The sequence below is a fragment of the Desmodus rotundus genome, chromosome 3 (genome assembly GCF_022682495.2).
Source record: "Desmodus rotundus isolate HL8 chromosome 3, HLdesRot8A.1, whole genome shotgun sequence".
In the NCBI taxonomy this organism is placed as follows: domain Eukaryota; kingdom Metazoa; phylum Chordata; class Mammalia; order Chiroptera; family Phyllostomidae; genus Desmodus; species Desmodus rotundus.
The window spans coordinates 9,599,242-9,622,866 of NC_071389.1; the positions used below are offsets into that span (position 1 = coordinate 9,599,242).

The 23,625-nt window shown below is 51.0% G+C and overlaps 1 protein-coding gene and 1 pseudogene across 1 annotated transcript in view; one reads left to right on the top strand and one right to left on the bottom strand.

The window, feature by feature from the left end:
- The first annotated feature begins 750 nt into the window (after window positions 1–750).
- PADI1 (peptidyl arginine deiminase 1) overlaps window positions 751–23,625 on the top strand; it is a 63,650-nt gene continuing 40,775 nt past the window's right edge. The window contains exons 1-2 of the mRNA XM_045190572.2: window positions 751–901; window positions 2,541–2,735. The gene's annotated coding sequence lies outside the window, so the exon portion shown is untranslated. The remainder of the gene's footprint in view (window positions 902–2,540; window positions 2,736–23,625) is intronic.
- LOC112298986 (ornithine decarboxylase pseudogene) lies at window positions 14,336–16,763 on the bottom strand (annotated as a pseudogene).

Sequence of the window (23,625 nt, forward strand, 5' to 3'; positions counted from 1 at the left end):
CACACTTCCCACTACGTCTTTAGGGCACAGTCTTGCCTTATCAGTTCAACGTGGAGTTCACTCAACATCTACTATGTGCCAAGCCCCAGCCTAAGTCTAGACAGGAACAGTCGATGACAGTTGGGTGACCAGCGCTTCCACAGGGAAGTCCAGCTCTGCTAAGTTCCTTCCTGCTGGGCCTCAGTTTCCCCATCTGTGACTCGGGTGTCCGCCTGGACCAGAGCTGCGGTGGCTCTTCTGGCTTTGGGGTGGAGTGGGGCCGGGGTTGGCTGCGGCTATTGGGGGGCTGCGGATGGGAAAGGGAGAACCACGTGGCGTGAGCTGGGCGAGAGAGGCGCGCCCAGCCGGGTCCTGACCCAGGATGGACCGACCTGGTGCGGGAGTGAGCCGTGCAGCCGGGGCTTAGCGAAGCTTGAACCCGGGATTTGGAGAAGCTCGGAGCGAATTAGTGTCTAAGCGACCGGTTCACAGCCGGTGCTGAGGGCCCCAGGCGCCGGAGCTCCAATCTTAGGTCGTGTCTCACCCGGCCGCAGGGGCGGTGAAGAAACGCCAAAGCCCATTGGCTGGTGGTGTCACGGCGCGGAGTTTGCGAAGAGGCCCCGCCCCCTCCCTGGCCTCAGCGGATGGGGGGCGTGCGTGGCCCTTCCCCACACCCCTGGCCCTCCCCTTCGAGGTAATCTGCGCCTCCCAAAGCATGTGAGTGGGAGCTGTTTTTACAACTCGTCTTTCCCATTCCCAGGTGGGGTGACTGAGAATCCCACACCGGAAGCTGATGGCTTGTTTAAATCCTTCAACACAGCGTGCTGCACCTGGTATCTGGGCGAGGATCTGGGCCCTGCCCCAGAGTCTTGCGGCCCCTCCCAAGACTCTCCCTTAATCCTGACTGCTTTGGCCAGGGCAGGTGAGATGGCTGAGATCAAAGGAACGAAAGTATTGGGGTGGTGGTAGGCCAATATGCCTAATCGAGGTGGGGAGCATGCTCCTCAGGGGGCAAGCAGAGGCTGAGCCCCTGCGGGCCTGGCAAGAGAGGAGCGGGCCCCCCATGGGAGTCTGCGTTTGATCCTGGACTTCTTGATTTCAGGGCTGGGCTCCCAACTTCTAGTTCTCCCAGGATGCTGTGGTGGTCGGTTGCCCAACAGGGAAACTGAGCATCATCGTCTGGGTTCATTTCCTGTGGCCGTTGTATCAAATTGCCATACAGTTGGTGGCTGAATAATACAAGTTTATTAATTTCTGGTTCTGGGGGTTGTAATTCCCACCTAAGTCTCCCTGGACAAAAATCGACGTGTCAGCAGGGCTGCTGCCCTCCTTCCGGGAGGCTGTGGGGGTGAATCCACGGCCTCAACTTTTCCAGTCGCTAGAGGCACCCATAGTTGTTGGCTTACAGCCTCCACCCTTCTGCTGTAGTCAGCAGTGTGGCATCTTCCTGACCCTTCTCCTGGGGTTGAGTCTCCCTCCCACCCCAGCTGGGAAAGATTTCTACTTTTAAGGAGTCATGTGATTGATTGGGCCCACCTGGATAATCCAGGATACTCTCCCTACCTCAAGACCCCTAATTTAATCACATCTGCAACATCCCTTTTGCTCTGGTCACAGGTTGTGGAAGTTAGGATGTCTTTAGGGGACCATTATTTTGCTTAGTGCAGAGGCATTAAGTGATCTGTCCAAAATCACACAACCGAGAAATAGCCGGACCAGGACGTGAACCTAAACCCCAGGCCTCTTATTCCAGTGACCTCTCCCACCCTGCCCTTCCGCCTCTCTGGTTGTAACCCCTATGGACTGGGTGAGGTTCATGAGGAGGTTTCAGGAGCCTTTTAAATTAATAAAACATTTTATAAACTAAGACGTCTCAGGAGGTAGGTGCTCAGCAGACATGATGAGTTGGAGGGCGGAAATGCCAAAGGTGGGATGAAGGAGTTGGACTTCTGAAGTGTCACTTCTGTCCATAGAAAGTCAGTCTTTCTGCCAATGCTGCTGAGATGGGAATTTGTTTGTGGGATGTGGCTCCTTTAAGGTGGAACTGGGAAGACTGGCCTGGTCCTGGCCAATTTCCTCGTCTGCCTCCACACTTACCCAGCAGCCTCCAGGGCTTCATCCCAGATTTGCATTTGGGGTATAACCTTGAGGCCGCGATTTAGCAAACTCCGTGGAGAGAAGCGGCAGTGTGGGTGGAGCTGGAGCTTGAGTAGCAGCTCCCGTGCTTCTTGCTTCCCTACAATCTACCTCAATAACAACTGGGGTAATGAGAACCCTATAAACAGTCCTGTGTTTGTCATGGGGATAGTTTTGAAACTGTTTACACTTGACAGGCTATTTTTCAACATGTGCAAGTTGTAGAAAACCCAGCTCAAGTAATAAAGGGGATCTGTTGGCTCATGGGATTGAAAAGCCAGAGGTAGGTTAACCTTTAGGTACAACCTGACCCAGCAGCTCATTACCGCTCAGTTCTATAGCCTTACTTTTAGTTCCATTCTCAGTCAGTCTTTACCCTTGGATTCCTAAGGTGGCTCAAGAAGTTTTTGGGACTCTGTTTCTAGCTACAGATGCAGTAGAGAAGAGAACGTTTGTCACCAGTGTATGTTCGCGATACAGTCTTTCCTATAAACCAGTGTTCGGTCCCTGCTTGGATCGTCTGACCTGGGCCTTAAGAACTGAAAGCGCCGAGCTGTCTGTATGACCACCTGTCTGTACAAGTGACGCTGGCACCGAGAAATAACAGGGAGCCAACACAGGTGACTATGCTCTTTACTTGGATTTCGTTAATGCAGGTTTGCTCAGCTTTTACTAATACAGATTTAATCCAGATCTGTACTAACCTGGTAACAATACTAATCACTCAGAAACGATCAGTAATAACATTACATGAGAGAATTGGGGGATAATGAACCCGAGTCCTAGAGTCTCAGTTTGCGGGTCCGGGAGACAGCATGGTCTTTGTGAGCAAGGGAGGCATCAGCGTCTTAAAAGGAAGGATCTCCGGAGCCAGGTGGGCAGCAGGGCAGACGAAGTCCTCTGTCCAGAGCAGGGCAGAGCCTCCGGCCCATGACAAGGGAGATCAGTGTGGTGCGGAGCAGCCCTCTGGGGCGTGGGGCTCGGCTGTCTCAGCAGTGGTCTGGAGCCTGCCTCAGTTATAGTTGAAAGTGGTGTGCTCCACCCTTCTGAGTCTCTTGATAAATGTCTTGGCACCCTGATGGCAACTGGGGACTTTCCCCAGGAGCCTATCTGTGGGTGGCCCTGCCCTGCACACGGGGCTGTTCTGGTCATGTGTGCAGATATCTTAGCTGTGTCTCCTTGTCAGATGTGTCTAGTGTAACTAGGTAGTTTCCTTCTTGAACCAAAGTGTCATGCTTGACTGGCATGTTGGTTGCCATGAGTGACTCCATTTTGTTTTATATACTTTATGCTACCTTGACCGGATCAATGCCATTTTATTGGTCTTGCTGTCCACAACATTCACTTCTCTGGTGGCTCAAAGAAACTCTGGAATGGAGTTTGTTGGCCCCAATGGGCCTGGTTGGGTCATCTGTCCATCTCCCAATCAATAACTGTGGTCAGAAGGAGGACATGTTGAATGACATGTTGGAGGACAATTGGCACCTGCCTCTGAAGCTGGGGGCGGGGTCAATTCCTCCCAAAGTACAGGCTGGCAAATTCGAGGTCCTGTTAGGAAGGGAGGATGGATGCTGGGGTATAGTCCTTCCAGGCATCACCCTGTGTCCTTTGTGGGACACATAGCTTTGCTCTTTCAGAGCGATGGGCATGTTGGTACCTTTGGATACCATGACACTTATATGTGTGTGTACACTTATGTGTGTGGGGGCTTTATATGAAAAAGAAATTAGGGAGAAAAGAAAATAAAGGTCAGACAAGGAGAATTGGCACACAGAAATTAATGTCACAACCTCATATTTTGTCCCAGCCTCTCTGAGTCTTAGTTTCCTTGCCTATGAAATGGGGACACTAATCTGTATAGTATCTAATGATGGGGATCTAATGATGGACAAGACAAATGTGATCCTCGAGTTTTTCAAGTGTAAGAAGTTGTTATTTTTATTATTAAAAGATACTAACGTCAGAGGGGCTTCCCCCGCTAGTTGTGGGTGGGTAGCGGCATTTCCAAGGCCACACAGTGACAGAGCTGGAGCTTGAAGCTGGAGCTTGAAGTTGGAGGCTTCAGCTCTCTTTACTGCCGTCCACACCTCTGCCCCTTCCCACACGGTGATCACCTCCCGGTTAATGGTCTGGACTTCCACCTGGTGCACTTCAGAGCCGTGTTTGATGTTGCTCTTCCTGGTTCTAGGAGAGGACAGGCCTTCCCGAAATTAATGCTGGTAATTGTGGTGGAGAGTTAATGATGGCTTCACAGCTTTGCACTTCCACTTTTCCCTCCGGCAGCCTGGCAGTGCTGCCCAGGGAGGGAAGCAGAGTGTGAGTGCCAGGTAATGATTTTGTGTTCTGGGACGAAGCCACGGGCAGGAGGTCAGGCCAACTCTGCTCTGTGTACGTGATTCTGGGTGCTTATGCATGGTGGGGCGTGCATGTGTGTGTGATGTGTCGCTGGGCAGAGTCGGGCGCCCTCCCACAGGAGGCCTGGGTCTAGACCTTGTTTCCTTGTTCCCTAGCTTGGTCACTAGGGCCAAGTCACCTCTCCCCTCTGGGCCTCAGTTTCTTTAACTGTAAAATGGGCGTAATTCTTACCTTGGTCCTTGTTTTCCTTAGAAGATGTTTGTGAACAACAAATAGACCACGAGTACAAAACTGGATGGCGAAGGGAAGGGAGGGACCCCTCACAGGCAGAACGACCTGGTGCTTAGGGTGCAGTCTGCTCTGTTCAAGTCCCTCCTCCTCCGTTTGCCTCGGGTCCTGGGCTCCTTCGGTCTTGTTGCTCTGCCCTCCTCAGTACTTGGTTTCTACTGCATGATCTAATCTGGCTGCCCCAGCTCCCTCCATTACATCTGTATTCCATCTAGTGAGAAGGGAGGAAGGGGAAAATGAGGGCAGATTTTTCCCTTCCTTTTGTTTTTTAAGGGCACAATCTAAAAGTTGCATTTGTCACTTCCTAAGCTGCAAGGGATGCTGGGAGATAGAGTCTTAAGCTGTGTGGCCATGTGCTCAGCTAAAGCGTTTACTATTGAAGAAGGGGAGAGTGGATCCGGGGGAGGGGCATCTAACAGCCTGCCACGTGGAAGGTGGATGGGCTTCAGTATTCCTTTTTATACTTGCACGGTTAGTGAAGTCATCCTGCCTGGTAATTGCTGATTCCATTTTTATGTGTTTTTTCCTTCCCTGTCTGAGGGGAGGCAGTGTGATGTAGAAGGAAGAATGAGGCTCTGAAGTGGGGGTGAATTCTGGATTTGCCATTTTCTAGCTGGGAGACGTGGGGCAAGTCACTTATGAGACTCTCTGTGGTGGATATGTGCTGCCTAGATGCCCCCCACCCCTACCCCCACCAAAACCAAAACCAAAACCAAAAACTCGTGAGCACGTTTTCCAGCTTGGGGGAATGTTGATGGCGGATGGCTCTCAGTGAGTCCCTCCCCCTGGACTTGCCCTCAGCCAAAGACAGCTCTGCCTGGCCCAAGGCCATGCCCCGTTGCCCACAGGGCAGTGCATGTCCAGGGTCTGGTGACGCCTCACCTCAGTGGGACGTCTCTCAATGCAGGGCACTCTAAGCCAGTTAGTTCCCTCCTTCTGTAAAGTTGAAACAATATGGTTATGACGATTACACGTGATATTTTAAGTACAGAGTAGGCGCTCAGTAAATAATGACATGAACAAACACTTAAATAGACAGTGCTGACTCTTCACAACAAGTCTACGAGAGAGGTACAATTATTATCCCCATTTTATAGATGAGGAAACTGAGGCCCAGCGAGGTTAAGTAATGTGCTCCAGGCGCCAGCTTGTAAGTGCTCAGATGGAGCACAGATGCCTGGCAACTGGTGGATCAGGGTGATGCAGGTAGAGCCAGGAGGACGGGCTCGGTGTCTCCAGGCAAGGAGCCTGGACTTTGGAGCCACTGCTGAGAACCCCACCCATATCACCTCCCAGGGGCCCCCGTGAGACCATGGATAGCAGTGCTTTGTCAACTGTTGCTGCGCTGGGCACCTCTGAGCTGTGGTCATCGCTGGTGATTCTCTTTATAACAATGATAATTGTGCGCATTGGTGACACACTCACCACGTGCCGGGCCCCGAAGTAAACGCTTGGCCAACATGATGTCATTCACTTCTCATCAACCCCACGGGCTGGTGGCTGTTCTTGCGTTTTACGGATGAGGAGATAGAGAGAGGCTTGGTGAGGTTAAGTAAATGGCCTTGGGTCCCATGGCTGGGAGGTGGCCATGCGGAACACAAACCCAGGTCAGTGTGAGTCTAGAGGTTGTTCCTTGGCCCGAGGCCTTGGGCAGGATGAGGCACTGAAGTGCTGCCTTCGAACAGAGCCCCGACAGAGAGGGTAAGTTCACCAGGGCTGGCCAGTCTCCCAGAGCCAGGGGTCCAGAAAGTTCCCAGGGCATGGGGAGACACAGGTGTACCCTGGAGAAGCCCCCAGTTAGATGGGCAGGCTCAGAGGCCCCAGGAAAGATGAAACAGTGGTGAGAAGGGGCCAAGGAAGGGGAGAAGCTGGAGCAGGAAGCTGGCCAGAGGCCAAGGCCAAGGCCAATCTCTCCTGCTTTACTCATCCTCCTGTAACAACCTTGTAAATGCCTGGTGCCTGGGAGTCAGTCATGAGGACATGATGGGGTCTCATGAGGAAGCCACACGGCCAGTGTGTGGGACCTGCTGACTCAGGAGCTGCCCCGGAGGGTCGTACGTGGGCCAGCTCCGCCATCTCCCCTGGCTGCTCCCCACCCCCACTTGCTGTGTGGCACTCAGTTTCCCTACCTGCCAGTGGAGGTGAATGGCCCTGGACATCTCTGTCCTTCCATGGCTCAGTCATCCCAGGCCATGGACTGGCCAGGAGCCTTCAGTCAGGTAATGTGGTTCTGAAGACCCCTCCTCAGGTCCTGTCCCGGCTGGCTCCATTCCTTACACCTTCTTGGCTCTCAGCGCCCCCCAAAGAGCCCCTCCGGAGGGGCCTTTCTGTTAAAGCTAAAGGTCAGTCTTTGACCACACAGTGGCTTTGACTTTATGACCTCCTCCCTCCACGGGTTGGGGGGCAGGGCAGCTTCCCAGTTCCCATCCTTCTTGCTCTGACTGTCACCTCCTTTCCTGAGCCCTTGGCAGGGTACTGTGGGTGGGGGACACTCAGCCAGACTCAGCTGTCCCTCTGTAAGAGCAACTCACAGGTGCATGTCCAGTTGCTCATGGGACTGTCCGTCTGGGGTGTCCCCAGTGCGACCCGGCAGGGTGAGTGATTGCGACGCCCACTGCAGTCCCCATGCTCTGTTCTGGATGTGCTGTGTTGCCATTCCCTCCCCACGCCCAGTGACTACTGAGGCCTCTGTGGTCCCCCGCCCCGGGGGTTGGGTCTGGGGCCCAAAGCCAGGCACCCCTCAGATGGGTGCTCTGAGAGGGGGGGTTGTGTATATGTTGCACATCTTATACCCCATTTCTGGACTCCAGACCTGGCGTGTGGCAGCTGTTCAGTACATTTTTGTTTAAATAAATATGGGTGGTGGGTGGAGGAACAAATGCACGACGGTGTCCTCACCGGGACCATGGGGCTGGTCACGGTACCGACTTGTGAAGGTTGTTGGGAGGAGACACGAGAGATGCCTGTGCAGGCCCAGCACGCAGCAAGTGCCGGTGCACGCTGACTGTGCTTGTTACTGTCTGTCTCCAGGGCGGCGGGGCAACGGGAGGTGAACGTGCACACGCACCTGCTGGTTCCTTCTGGGCCTCCATCCGGATTCCTGCCCGTGGCCTTTTGGAGTGAGTCCAGGCCAGCCACTGATGGACAAACTCAGAACTTTGGCGTCTCAGCCTCCTGCTCCGGGGGTGGTGGGCCACCCAGACCACAGTGCTGTTGCCGGCCAGTGCCCAGGGCAGTACCTGGGAGGGCAGCCAGCGACCCTTCCGGAGGACCCATCTGAGGGAACAGAGGCGAGGCAGGACCCCACACAGAGGGTGACTGTGGGTTGGACCAGCCTTTGGGTCAGTCTCCGATGCTGTGCCAAGCACCTGCTGGGCGCGTCCACAGGAGGAGCATAGGGTCTGGGTGAGATGTGAGAGGGAGAGGGAGCTGCTTATATGGAGCTTAGAGTCAGGCAGGCTTGGGCAAATCCTAATGGGGTGACCATGGAGGAACCCCTTCACCTCTCTGACACTGTGTCCTCAAGTCACAAGTGGCTGAGTGGGCACAGAACACAGGCTCACACAGACATGCTGCCACAGTGTTCAAAAAACAGCAGCACACAGTGTTCAAAAAACAGCACCTACTTATTACACTTGCTGTTAGGATATGGGCTTAGCCCTTAAGGATCTTACATTCCAGGTGAGGTGACAGGACAGGTAAAAAGCAAGCTGGGAGTCCATAATTCCAGCCATGATGTGGGTCTCAAGTGCTATACAATTGGGAAGAATTAAGATGGAAACTCACCTGGGTTAGAGTGATCTGGGAGGACTTCCTGAAGGAGGGGGTCCCCGAGCCATTCCCAGGGGAAGGACAGGCCGTGGACAGGTGCACAGGAGAAAAGAGGGCATTTGGTTTGGGGAACAAGGTACAGGTGGCATGGCGGTGGGGTGGAACCCATACACTGACCTGGGTACAGTGTTGGGGGTGGCAGGGGTGTGGTCTGAGGGCTGCTAAGTGCACTTTTGCAGGTAACAAGAAGGGCTTGGGAGGCAGGGCCCACCGTCTTCTGGGAGCAGGTAGAGTTTGCTGAGAGGGCCTGGGTTAAGGGAGGTTTATTTATTCTGCACTCCCAGGGTTGAGAGTTAGTTTAGCAGCTGAGGGAAGAGATGAGGGGAATGCAGCCTCCTGCTGCCTTCAGGATCGGCTCAAGCCCCTCAGTGTACCCCCAATGACCTTTGTGACCTGGCCTCTTCCTACCCCTCTGACCTGAACATCCCCACCTGACCCTCTAGCCATGCTGAACGACACCCTGTCCCTAAATGTGCTTTGGGGCCTTTGCTCCACTCTCCTCATGCCCACCTGGCAAAGCGCTACTAATTCCTTAAGACCTGGCTCAAATATCACCTCCTCTGTGAAGCCTTCCTTGACCTGCCCAGGAGGCATGGCCTCTTTTCTTGTTTGGGTCGCACAGCACCTCCTGTCTTCATCCGTTGTAGCAAATGCATTTTGCTCTGCCAGTTAGTGGCTGTGTGACCTTGCGTAAGTTGTTAAATGTCTCCATACCTCAGTTTCCTCACCCGTAAAAAATGGGGGCAGTAATGGTAGCCACCTCGAATGGGTTAAACTTGTACGGCTTTTAGGGCAGTGCCTGGCACTTAGGAAGTAGTAAGTGTTGCTCATTATTAAAATAATTTCTGTTACCTCATCGGGCTGCGATGAAGATTATGAGTTACTGAGTGTTAAGTGCTTAGCACGGTGCTGGGCACTCAGCGAGCCCTCGACACTGAACCTGCCATCCCCATGGCCGCCACTGTCAGCGCAGCATCGCTATCCGTTTGCCCATCGGCCTTTCCCAGACCGAACCCCTGAGGCACAGCTGTATCTGGGCCGACTTTGAGCCCTGTGTCCAGCTCAGAACCGAGCACACAGCAGGTGCCGTTTCCTGAGAGAATGAAGGAAGCAGGGCTCTGGCCTGTGGGTGCCGAGGAGGGGAAAGATGGGAGCGAGGTTTCTGGGGGGAGAGTTGTCAGGACCGGCTCCAGTGGTGGGGGTGGGCTGGCATCACTGTGGGAGCAGCCAGGACCAGGAGGTTGTGTCATCTGCAAAGCCATGCCCAAACCTTTGGATCCAGAGCTGCAGCCCATGGTGGAGGGCACTAAGAGGAATTGCGGGGAAAACAGGTCTCCTCTGAAGCCAGCTGCCCTAAGCCTCTGGTCTCAGGGAGCACAGGCCCTGGAACCCACTGACCGCTGACCCGGACTGAGCCAGGCCCATCCTCAGGGTCCTGCACTTCGCTGCCCGCCCTGGAGAGGCGATGTCCTGGAGCCCAGGCAGGCCGCCAACCCCTCTAGCTGCCCCGCTGTTACCAGCAGCAGGGCGGTGAGTCATACAGCACCGCCTCTCTGGCTGCAAGCCCAGCCAGCTGCCTACTGTGCACCGCATTTTATGCCAGTTAATTACAGCCATTATTGTCATTGTGAAAAAGTTATGTGGTGTCTCTGGCCTTGAAGCCCCAAAACGCCCCAGGGAAGCTGCCACCCCTGGATGCTTGGGAGGAGGTGCTTCATGGCTGGCCTGTTCTGTCTTCCTCTGTTGGGCTAGGGGCCCTTTGAGGATAAAGATGGTGTCTCCCTTGTTAGGCTTGGGGCAACAGAGCTAAAAGAATGTTTTCAAATGCATGATTGAGCTGGCAAGAAAGTAGACAAAGCACTCAGAAGCAAAGCAGTGATAATAACAAGAAAAAATGAAGACAAATGTGTACATGTATCAAGAGAGGCAAGTGAGCCCTGAACTGGCAACTCCCCTGAAAGATTCCTGGAAAGTGGAGCTCCCTGTTGGTCCTTAAATTGAGGCCAAGTTCACAGAGAGGGAAACTTACCCTGTTAGTGTGAAGTTCCTCAGTCACTACCCTGCCTTCTGTCCTAACCTAGTTTTGCCCTTTCCAGAAGGCTGTGCAAACGGAATCATGTAGTATGTCACCTGTCGTGTCTGGCTCTTTTAACTCAGCAGAATGCATTTGGGGTTCATGGGTGCCATGGAGCGTGTCGGCAGTTCACGCCACAGCATGGGTGCTCCGTGGTCTGCTTATCTGTTCACCTGTTGAAGGCCAGCTGGGTTGGTGGCAGTTTTTAGCGGTTGTGTATAAAGCTGTTCCAAACATTTCCATTTTGCTTGGGTAAATAGCTGGGAGTGAGCTTGTCAGGATGCCTGATTTGAGAAGAAACTGCCAAACTGTTTTCCAAAGAGGCTGCACCCCTTTGCATCCCCCTGAGGACCAGCAAGGTGGAGCTAAGCTTCTCACAGGTGTATGTGAGACCAGATAGCCCAAGGCCGACCAGGGAGAGAATGGGATTCTGCCGTGGATGCAGAGCCTCTGCAGGCAGTGCCTGTAGTAAGAGGGTAAACTTGGAACATATCTGCCTTCTAAAAGGAGACGGCAAGAAAGGTGGTTGGTCTCGGCTCTGACTCAGGATGGAGGGGAAATAAACTCTTACCTGAGCCCAGATTCCTACTTCTTGCTCGGTCCAGAAACATTAAGCTGAGAATTTAGTTTAAAGTAGCTCTTGGTGAGTAATGCTCCCAGGTGTCCAGCATAGAAAAAGCTAAAATCCTTTCTGGAGAAAAACAGCCACCAGAGCCTTGTGACAGTCCCATAGACAGAGTCCCAGTGACCATGACCTAATGTCATGATCCCATTGGGTCATGTCCCAGTGACCTAATTTTTTGGTCCATGAGCTTATAATAAATAATTAAAAAAACACAGAAACCAAGATTCCATGAACAAGTTTTAATAGGACAAGGAGCAGCAGAATCAGGCCTGCGGACACTTCCAGTATTAGAATTAGAACATTCGTATTAGGAAATAAGGGTGCTCAACAATGTAAAGAAATAAAAAAAGTATTGGAAGTATGAACACGGAACAAGGGGCTATTAAAAATGACCAGGCACAGTTTCTTACAAAATTAAACACGTATTGTGTTTGCCATATGAGCCAGCGATTCCATGCCTCGGTATTTACCAAAGAGAAAGGCGCGTGTCTAGAAAAGACTTATATATGAATGTCCATACCGTTTATAAGCCCAACACTGGGAAGAACACAAATGTCCACCACCAGGTGGCTGAGGGAACAAATGGTATATAATGAATATTACTCAGCAATAAGAAGCGGTGTATTACAGATATTTTCAACTCCCTGAATTAGTCTCAGAAACGTGGAGAGAGAGAAGCTAGACACAAGAGTGGAAACTGCATGATTGAATTTGCATGAAACCTTTGAACAGGCCCAAGCGAATCGGTAGTTACAGAACGCAGGTGATAGAGGTCGGGGATCTCATCCAGTCTCCTGCTTCTGACGACTCCCCCATTGCATCTCCAGCCCAGACCTTGCCCCTGAACCCCAGCGGGATTATCCAGGCCCCCACCACGCACCACCTCAGTCTCATCACCTGCCGGGCCATCCTCCTGGTTTCCTGCCATCACACCTGCTCCTCCCCCAGACTCCCCGTTAGTGGCCGCTCCAGGATTTGGGTCGCTTACACCCCAAACCCGAGTCATCTTTGGCTCCTCTTTTTCTCTCACACCTTGCATTTGATCCGTCAGTGAGCCCTGTTGGACCTGCCTTCAAAGTAAAGTTTTAATCTGACCACTTTTTACCTGTTCCACTGCTTACTTCTTGCCAGGATCGTTACGATTATTATCGCTGTCTCTAACTGGTCTCTCGGCTCCCAACCTTGCCTCCCTCTAGTCTGTGGTCACAAGGCAGCCAGAGGGATTCTGTTAAATGTGTCCAGTGCCTCCTCTCACTCGGATGCCTAGGATCCTTCCTTTGACTTTCAGGGCCGGCACGATTCTTTACCTTTCACCTTTCTGACTTCCTCTCCTAGGACCTTGCCCTACTTCCCCCACCTCCTGGCCACCATGCTCCTGTCTTGGGGCTTTGCACATTCTGTTCCCCTCCCAGGTACTTGGATTCCCCAGATACCCCACTGCTGTTCTCTCACTTCCTTCAGGTCCTTACTCAGATGTCACCCTACTAGAGAAGCTTCTTGACCCCTGTGTAAAGCAGTGGCCTTGCCTGCGCTGTTGAATTAATCACCACATCTTACCACTATTGGTGTTAACCTTGGTTGCCTGGCTAAAGGTGTGTTGGTAGTTTTCTCCCCTTGTGATGGGCTGAATTATGTCCCCTGCTCCAAATTCATATATTGAAGTCCTAACTCCCAGGACCTCAGAAGGCAGCCTTATCTACAGAGGGGGTCTTTGCAGAGATAATCAAATTAAAATGAGGTCATTAGGGTGGGCCTTAATCCAATATGACGAATGCCCATATAGTAAAAGGGGCAATTTGGAAACAGGCATGCATACGGGGAGAATTCCCTGTGAGCACGAAGACAGCCACGTACCAGCCGGGTAAGAGGCCTGGGAGAGATCTGTTCCTCACAGCCCGCAGGAGGAACCGGCCCTGCCCATATCTCAAGTTTCGGCTTCTGGCTTCTAGAACTTGAGACAATAAATTTCTCTTGTTAAAGCCACTTGGTTTGTGGCACGTTGTGGCAAGTTAATACACCACTGTGAAGTCACTCTTTTCTCCTTTTCCGTCTCCTGCTCATTGGGAAGCAGTCTCTGTGTGCGGCCCACACTGTGCTCTGTCCCCCTCCCGAGGAGAGAGCATCGGCGGAAATGGTCTGGAGCTCTCATCCACGGGCAATACATGTCCGGTCATTTGTTTGTCATCTGTCCCCTCCAGTCAGACTTAACTCCCAAGGGCATGGAGTTTTGGCTCCTTGGTGTCCTGCCATACCCCAGCACCTGGAACAGCACCTGGCACGTAGTGGGCATTGTAATATCTGAACGAACAAGACTAATGAGTCAGCAATGGCCATCATCGGAAATGGATTACCCATGATTTAAAGACATATATTGTCAGAATGGAAGATAAAAGTGTAACCTGGTACCAATGAAACTCTTGAAATATTAAATCACAGGAAGTTTGAAAAGTAAAAGCATAGAAAAAGATGTACCAGAAGAACCACCAACCCAAAGGAAGCTGGCATGGCTTCAACAGTCATGGATAAAAATTATTAGGAAATAATAATGTCATTTATAAAAATAATTGTATATAATTATATATTATTAACACACAATTATATGTAAGTGTACATAAGTGGATACAAGATATATTATTAATATATAATAATAAAGGGGCTACCACATAATGTTAATGTATTCAATACATCAGAAAGTTGAGACAATTCTTTTTTTTTTTTTTAATTTTCAAGGTACTTTATTTTTAAAGCAGTTCACGACAGGAAGCTTCTGGCCCATTCTGCCAAAGTACAAGCTACATATGTTTGCTTTGCAGCTGAGGGGTGCTCTTTAGTAGCATTTGAAAACTGAGTAAAAATCCCTATAAAACAAATATTCATATAGTTTCCGTGAGAACACACATAAACATGGCCCCATCTCCTAGCCTTCCCTAGTGTTCCATTGGTGCCAACCCTACTCACAAAGATGTTGCAAAACGAGCAACAGTTAAGCGGTTCCTCCAATCCCTTAATTCAAGCTGCCCTTGCTGAAACAGCTACACGCAGGGCATCTACGCATCACTACAAACTGAAGTGCCGGCTGCTGGGTGGCGCTCCACCCCACTCTCCCAGGAGCAGGACACTGGCAGAGTGCTGACGTCCTGCTCCTCCACGGCGGGCAGAAAGTTGTGGTTCTGGACTGGCTGATGCTGGCCCTGGCATTACATAGTAGACAGTCAGCCTCTGGAATCCACTGGAAGTAGAAGCAGCAGCAACAGTGTAAGCACCCATGTTTTCAAAGAGCGTCCGGTCCCCCACATGCATCTCGGGCAAGGCATAGCGCTCTGCAAGGCGATCGAGGCCGTCACACGTTGGTCCCCATGTGCTGGATGAATAGCACTTCTCATCTGGCTTGGGCCTCTTCTGCAGAAGTAGCTTCGTGTGTGCATGATCACAGAGGATGCAGTCAAATGGTCCATGTGCCCCATCATTCATGTAACACGGGAAGGTTTTTTCACTCAACTCATCTTCATCATCAGAGCATGTTTGTTCCTTTAATGTGAGGTTTTTGGCAAAGATGTTAACTGTAGGCGTGAAAGCTGATGCAACATAGTATCTGCCTGGCTCCACTATGAGGGTCAGTCCCCAGTCGGATGGAAAATACTCGGCCAGGGCTAGGTTGATGACACTGGTGATTTCCTCAAATTTAAGCTTTACATCCTCAGATCCAGGAGAGCCACCACCGATATCCAGCAGATACATGTTGAAACCAACCTCAGCTCCCACGTTGAGGACACAGTGGGCATCAGAGGTGGCCTGAAGGCAGGTCTCAGGGTGAATGCAGCTGCATCCCACGTAGAAGCTAACACCAATGATGTCAACATTTCGCTCTTTTGCCGGTTCCACAAGGAGCCTGCTGGTTCTGTGAGTGGCACCACATTTAACACTGAGACGACAGACCGCTCTGGAACCATCTGCGGTGATCCGCAAAACCAGCCTGGCCTTTGGATGTGCCCTGGCAGCTTTCACCAATATGGCTGCGCCATCGCACGTCATCACCTGGACTCCACTACGGGCAGCATGTTTACTCTAAGACACTTGTCTGCGAGGATTTGCATAGGTACACCTCTCTGGAGGCACCCCAAGACTCTGCACCGATTGTATTTCAGTCCTGGGGGCACAGTCAAATCCTGTCCCGATGGCAGCAAGGGTCTTCACTATGGTTCTGCTGTCGTTGCATTTGACTACATAAAAGGGGGTGACCGGATGGAGAGCTTTTAACCATTTCATGTTTCTTTAAACCGTCTCCCAGGTCCGCAACATAAAAGGCATCCTTATCACTGGAAGAAGAAACTTCACTGATTTTTTGGTCCAGAATGTCCTTGGCAGTAAAGCCTTCATGGAGGAAGTGGCAGCCAAACTCTTCATCACTAAAGCTGTTCATGGTTTCTGGATGTTCGCCTGAGACTCCACATAAGGAAAACTAAGGTGGAATTTAAAGAAATTATTGCGAGCTCTTCCCAGGCAGATCTCCAGGAATTCCAAGTCCTGCGAGAGATGGAGTTCACTGCGTGCAGCAGTGGCAATATCCTCGGAGCAGAGGGGGCCTCAAACCAACCCTGTGGAGATGCCAGGGCAACTGGCAGGTACACAGGACCACCTCGCGTCCCCTGCAGTGCCCGCCTAGCAGCCCGCCCTCCGCCTCCCTCCCTCCCTGCCTTGATCCCTCCTGCTGGGGACCCAGGCCTGCTGGTGCCAGAGAGCTGAGAGGTGACCAAGCTGAGACAATTCTTAACCTGTGTGATCTAATGACGTAAGTTCAAAATACGTAAAGCTGAGCTTCCTGGGTTTTCTTTTCGCCTTGTGTCTCCCAGACAGGGTCCTGGAGAAACCAGCAGTGTGGACTCCATTGGGCACAGACAGAAGCCCAAGAGCCTGTTGGGTCACCGGTGGGGGCGGGGGCAGGAAAGGCGCCACTGAGTGAGACAGGAGTCTTAAAAGATTTTAAAAAACATCGAGACAAAATCTGAAAAGACAATAACCACTCTACTCCATCCAAACACCACAGAAAAAACTGTGACCCTGTGTCACCTCGCCAGTAAAAGCTGACCTGGGAAGCTGGAGTCTACCTTTGGAGGCGGGGAGTCTGGTCTTCTAGCACCCTGCTGGTGTAAGGGGCTTCTCCTCACAGGTGCTATCAGAGGAGGCCTAGAAGGAAGTGAGGACTTTCGTGACCATCCAGGGGAATGAGGCCAACCCCCCCACCCTGCAGTATCAGGAGAGGCCACACAGACAGCAGTAATAAGCCCAAGGTCCCCCTCACACTCTGGACATCAGGAAGCCCTCCTGGATAGGTGTCAACAAAAGCTGAATGGGGAACCTGTATTTACATTCCCTCCTGGAAGAAGAAAAGTGGCATCTGTCTTCCCCCACTGAGCGGCCTCAGAGGAGGCCTGCTCTAACATAGTATTTAAATAAGATGCAGAGTTTCATAACATGATGCCCCCAGTGTCCAGGTTTCAACAAAAAGTTATTTGTCGTACTAAGACCTAGGAAAACCCCAACTTGAATGAGAAAAGACAACACACACCAACACTCAGATGGTAAAGATGTTAGAATTATTCAACAAAAATTTCAAACACTTATCATAAAAATGCCTCAAAGAACAGTTGTGAACACCCCTGAAATAATAAAAAATAGAGTCAGCAAAAAAAAAAAAGAAAGAAAGAAGAAAGCTATAAAGAACCAAATGGAAATCTCAGGACTTAAAAATACAATAACTGAAATAAAAATTCAGTGGCTGGAGATAACAGCAGACCTAACCCTGATATATCAACATTTGCATTGAATGTACATGGTCTGCAGAAACCAATGAAAAGACAGAGACTGGCAGAGCGGATAGAAAACACGACCCGGCTATATACCATGTAAAACTCACTTCAAATATGAGTCAGTTGAGAGTAAGAGGGAGAAGAAAGAGATACCATGTCAAGTTCAATCACAAGAAAGCGGAGGTGCCTGTGTCAACATCAGATGACAAAGACTTCAAGGCAAAGAAATTACCAGGGACGGAAAGGGACATTACATAATGATAAAAATTCATAGGTTTCTATGATTTCTGTAGCTTCTTTGACATAGAAATCCTAGTTGCGTAGGCACCAAACAACAGAACCACAAAATATATGAGATAAAAACTGAAAAAAAGGAAACAGAAACAGAAGAGAAATAAATCCACAATTATAACTGGAGACTTTAACATCCTCTCGAAAATTGATAGAACAACTAGACATAAATCAACAGTTATAGCAGAACTCAACAATACTATCAACCAATAGTATTTAATTAACATTTTAGAGCACCCGACCCCCAAGCAGCACAATCCACGTTCTTTTCAGGCCTGTGGAACATATACCACGACAGACCATATCCTGGGTCACAAGACACATTTCAAAAAATTTGAAAGAATTGAAATCCTATGGAATGTACTTTCTGATCATAATGGAATTAAAATAAAAATCAATGACAGAAAGATAACAGGATAATCCCTAAACACCTGGAAACTAAACAATACAGTTCCAAGCAATGCACTGGCACAAAGGAATTCTCAAGGGAAATAAAAAAATACATTGAATTGAATACAAATCGAAACACATTATATCAAAATTAATGGTACACCATAAAGGCAGTTCGGAGAGGGAAATCTACAAGATAGCAAGTGCTTACTTTAGAAAACAGAAAAAGTCTCATATTGATATAATATACTTGCACGTTAAGAAATTAGAGAATTTTGATTTGCATATTCCTAACTGGCTGGTGATGTGCTTATTGACCATTCATGTATCTTCTTTGGAGAAATCTGTCTCCAGATCCTTTGTGCATTTTGTAATTTTTATATCGTTGAGTGGTAAGCATTCTTTTTTCTTTTTAAAAAATTTTTATTGTTATTCAATTACAGTTATATGCCTTTTCTCCCCATCCCTCCACCCCACCCCAGCTGAACCCACCTCCCTCCCCCACTCCCTCCCCCTTGATTTTGTCCATGTGTCCTTTACAGTAGTTCCTGTAATCCCCTCTCCTCACTGTCCCCTCCCCACTCCCCCCTGGCTATTGTTAGATTGTTCTTAACTTCAATGTCTCTGGTTATATTTTGTTTGCTTTTTTCTTCTGTTGATTATGTTCCAGTTAAAGGTGAGATCATATGGTATTTGTCCCTCACCGTCTGGCTTATTTCACTTAGCATAATGCTCTCCAGTTCCATCCATGCTGTTGCAAAGGGTATAAGCTCCTTCTTTCTCTCTGCTGCGTAGAATTCCATTGTGTAAATATACCATAGTTTTTGGATCCATTCGTTTGCTGATGGGCACTTAGGTTGCTTCTAGTACTTGGCTATTGTAAATTGTGCTGCTATGAACATTGGGGTGCATAGGTTCTTTTGGATTGGTGTTTCAGGGTTCTTAGGGTATAATCCCAGCAGTGGAATTGCTGGGTCAAAGGGCAGTTCCATTTTTAGTTTTCTGAGGAAACTCCATACTGTTTTCCACAGTGGCCTCACCAGTCTGCATTCCCACCAATAGTGCACGAGGGTTCCCTTTTCTCCGCATCCTCTCCAACATTTGTTTGTGGATTTGTTTATGCTGGCCACTCTGACTGGTGTGAGATGGTACCTCATTGTGGCTTTAATTTGCGTCTCTCTGATGGCTAGTGATGCTGAGCATCTTTTCATATGTCTCTGGGCCCTCTGTATGTCTTCCTTGGAGAAGTGTCTGTTTAAGTCCTTTGCCCGTTTTTTAATTGGGTTGTTTGTCTTCCTGGAGTGGAGTTGTGTGAGTTCTTTATATATTTTGGAGATCAGGCCCTTGTCTGAGGTATCATTGGCAAATATGTTTTCCCATACTGTTGGTTCTCTTTGTATTTTAATGCTGTTTTCTTTAGCCCTGCAGAAGCTTTTTATTTTGATGAGGTCCCATTTGTTTATTCTTTCCTTTATGTCCCTTGCTTTAGGGGACGTGTCTGTGAGGATGTTGCTGCGTGGAATGTCTGAGAATTTCCTGCCAATGTTTTCCTCTAGGACTTTTATGGTGTTACGACTTATATTTAAGTCTTTTATCCACCTTGAGTAAGCATTCTTTATAGATTCTGAATCTTAGATCCTTATTAGACGATTTGCAAGTAATTTCTCCCATTTTTGTCAATTGCCTTCTCACTTCCTTGATATTTTTCTTTGAAGCAGCAAATTTTTAATTTTTATAAACTCCAGTTTGTTTTTTTTTTTAGTTGCTTAAATTAAATTTAAATGAAAAGAAATTATAGGCCAATAAATGTGAAAAGTTAGATGAAATGGACAAATTTCTAGAAAAATATAACATCCCTACAACCAGTGGTGTGCTGGTCACTGCTTAACAATGGGTTTCCCATGCCAACCACACACACACACACACACACACACACACACACATACCCCTCGTGTGTAGCATTTACTGAGTTCCATGGTGGGAGTAGTCCCTCTATGGCCAGTTCCAAGCTACCAAGGCGCCATCACTGCGTGCGGGGGTGGGGCAGATGGACGCGCTTGACTCGGCAGAGCCAGCCTCCAGCACGCCCCTGAGTTGCAGCACAAGGAGTAGAAACCTGCCCCGTCTTCCTGCAGACGCGGCCCCGCCAGGCCACACTCCACCTTGGTGCAATTGCTGGTGCTGCAGCTAGTGGGGAATGCCATCAGCACTGTCCCACCAGAGTGACAGCCGGGAACTCACACCTGCTCCTTGCCTGGCTATCCTCTGAGGACCATTACTGAGCAGTGGCCCTGCCTGAACCTTGGAACCTAACCAGGCATGTGCAGACTCATTGTCAAAGAATGTTGGTGACCAGCTTCTAGGAAGTGAGGCTCAGAGTTGGCCAGCAACGTGTCCAAGGTCACACAGCAGGATGTGGCAGAGTTTGATTGGAATCCAAGCCTCTGAACTCTCATCCCAGCCTTGGAGCTGTGCAAACTTGATTCTTGCCCATGAACTCTCTTCACCTGGGCTCCTGGACCCCTCCTGCAGCCCTGCACTGGTGTGGGAATCAATGGGCTGGAGGGTACCCCAAGGCCAGGTCTGCTGTGCCTGCCCAGTTGCTCAGGAAGCCCCACACGCTACAGCTGGGGGGAGGGGGTGGCAAGGTTGGCTTTGAGCCATGAGCAGAGGCCAACCCCCACAGGACCAAGGCAGTGGGGTGAGGTTGATAGGAGGCCCTGGGCACTCCCCGGTGGAGGTGGGCATCCCCTGGGGCTGTTCCGGAGGCTGCGGTTACAATGGAGAAATAAAGTGTGGGCTTCGGAAGCAGACAGGGCCAGCTGGCATTCCAGCTCCCCACGTAGGTGCTGTGTGGCATTGCGCAAGGTGTCTCAACATCTTTGAACCTCTATTTCCTCTTAGCAAGAAGCCCAGTCTCCCAATGGCTGTGAGACTCCTGAGGTGCTCAGTAACAGGAAGTGCCTCTCCTCCTGGCTGACTCAGCTTTCTTTCCCCTGCTCAGGGGATCCTGGTGGCTGACAGGGTACAGGTGGTGCACAGGGGTCATGTGACCTTTCATGTCCCCCATTGCCCATCTCAGGAAATTCCTACCATGGCCAGGACCTGGGTCGGTCTCCTTAGGGGATGCTCTGGAGGAGAAAGGGTGCAGAGCCAGGAGTGGGGGATCCAGCCCCAAGAAAAATCCCCAAATATTGCAAGTACAGATCTTTCTGACATCCTGACTTGCCCCCACAAGGAGTGAGGTGAAAAGCTGCTCCATCCAGCCCAGTGCCGGTGAGAGCCGTGGCCAAATGTCAGGGAGCCAGTGGCAGGTCCAAGCTCTGCTGTGTGATCTTGGGCAAGTCACTGCCCTTCTCTGGTCCTCACTATTCCCTTCTGTAAAAGGCAGGGGTTGGCCAGCTCAGCCCTGGGTCCCTCTGGCTCTGGCCTTTGGAGATTTCCAGTCTCCACCCAGCCGTGGCTTTCAGAGAAGTGGCCTGGACCAGGGCTGTGGCGCAGTGGGCACTTCTGTTGGCTCATGCTAAAGATGTGCCGCAGGCTCCCAGGGCCAGAGCCATAAACTGGGCTCATAAATGCCTGGCAGGGCGGCAGGCCTCCCTCAAATCAAAAGTGGTTTCCAAACCGGGTTGAGAATGGCCCTTTCGGGGCAGCAGGCAATGGGGCAGAGGGTGCCCGGCTGCCCAGCCTTCCTGGGCCGAGCCCCTAACTTAGTCATCTACCCCTCTTCTCTGTTTCCCTCCTTCCCCTCTTCCTGCCTTCCCTCCTTCCCTCTGGAGATAAACTTGGGCTCTAGTCCTGCCTTGCTGTTTGGCCTCACCCCTGCCACTTCTCTTTTTGGGCCTCGGTTTCTCCGATTGTCAAACAGAGAGGCCAGTCCCTGGCTTGCCTTGCTCCTGGCTGGTGATGAGACTCCAGGGAGACAGCGTGTGAAAGCTCTTTGCCAGCAGTGAGCAAGTGTGCATTTGAGAGAGAGCGGGTCCCTGCTGCTGACAGGAAGACAGCTGCGTGAGCGTTCTTCCGTCGAACTGGAGATTCCTCCAGGACAGGCTGTGCCTCCGCCCTCAGATCAGAAGACCTCCAAAAGGGAGAGAGGGGCTTTGCCTAACCCTGAACTCTTATGAGGCAGGAGCTGTGTCTGCCCCATCAGACTGGGTGATCTGTGTGCGCAAGGGCTGTCTCCTGGTCAGGCAGGAAGCTTCCGCGGGCAGGGGCTGTGCCTCCCCCACCAGGCAGGAAGCTTCCGGAGGGCAGGGATGTGCCTCCCCCACCCCCCAGGCAGGAAGCTTCTGAGGCACAGGCAGTTGTGTCCGCACTTAGTCTGGGGACCCCACAGAGCGGGGGCTCTGGCTCCCACCCCTCCCGTCCTCCTCTGCCTTCCTCCTTCACAGCCAACACCCAGGAGGCAGGTGTTGTGTGTGGCTGGCACTTGGGGACCAGTGTTGGACGTCAGGGAGGATGGAGGCTGCACGTGGACTCAGGGGAAGTGGAGCAGGAAGGCAGCATTAGGAGAAGCAGTGGTTCACAACTAGGTGCCCGCCCTGCCTGGTCACGCTGACAACTGCGAGCTCCCAGGGCAGGCAGCCAGGGTCAGGCCTGGTGATTCAGGCTGGCACTGGGGCTGGTTGGCTCTCAGACTCGGCCCGACCCTGACTGGCCTCACCTTGGGTCCCCTGGGGGGTGGGTGTCACTGAGGTTGGGGTCACGGGGCTGATGCTGGGGAGGAGCTGGAGGAGGGGAGTATGAGGTGAATGCTTCGCCTAGCCTCCCTGAGTCAGGGCTGGACAGCTCTCTGAGGGTCAGCTCCCCAGTCCTCTCCTTGTACAGATGCGAAGGCTGAGGTCACAGAGAGGGTGCCTAAGGTCTCCCAGCCAGTCTGCTGGGTGTTAGGGCTGGAACCCAGGGCTCCAGACTCCTGGCTCAGTGCCCTGTGCATTCTGCTTGGCTACATTTTGGGGGGACCCAGCTTGTGCTGGTAGGGAGCCTCCCCTCCCCTCCAAGGGTGGATAGTAGCCCTATTCCCACCCCTGAGCCCAGATCACTGGGGGAGAGTCCAGGGCCCGTCTGAAAAGATTTCCTGCGCTTCTCATCCTTCATCCAGTGTCATCGTTCATCCACCTTCCCTTTGCCATTCTCTCCGCGCTTATGTGAGACCTTCCAAGATGCACCCCAGGAAAGGCACTAGCGGGCGCACATGCCTTGGAGGAGCCTGGGGTCACAGCCGGGGAAGCTCCGAGCACAGAACCTCCCTGAAGGTCTTGCTTAACATCTGCAAATGTTTAGTTCCACTCTACGTACAGGGCTGGTGGTTTGCCTTTCACGTGGACGTGTAGGTATTTCTTATGACACGTTGGGTGTCAGTCCGTCATCGATATAAGAATGACACCAATCTCCTCCAGGGGGACATTTAACTCATTCAGTCATCAGCTCACTCCAGGAGCATCAGTAATGAACGGGCCAGGCCCTGTTTGTGCTGGGCGCTGGGTGCCGAAGTACACGGACAGGGCTCCTGCCTTCCAAGAGAACTCACCTCTGCTGGAGGAGACAGGCATTTCAAATGAGAAGGAAATAAAGGCTATTGGACAGGGGCCAGTTCCACCCACCAAGCGAACATGATTTTCTTTACACAAGGTCTGTTAAGAAGTATTTTCTCAGAAGCCAGGTAGGATGAAAAGAAAGTTTTCCCCATGTTTGTTTTCTGGGCTGCGCCTTTAAATCCTTTGCAGTGAGTGTAGCTTTTACATGTTTCCTTGACTCCATGAGCCCCACTGGCTGACTGTGTGTTCACCTGCTGACCTCTCTCCTGCTTCCGCTCTGGTCTGAGTGTTACATCTAGACCCGCCAGGTGA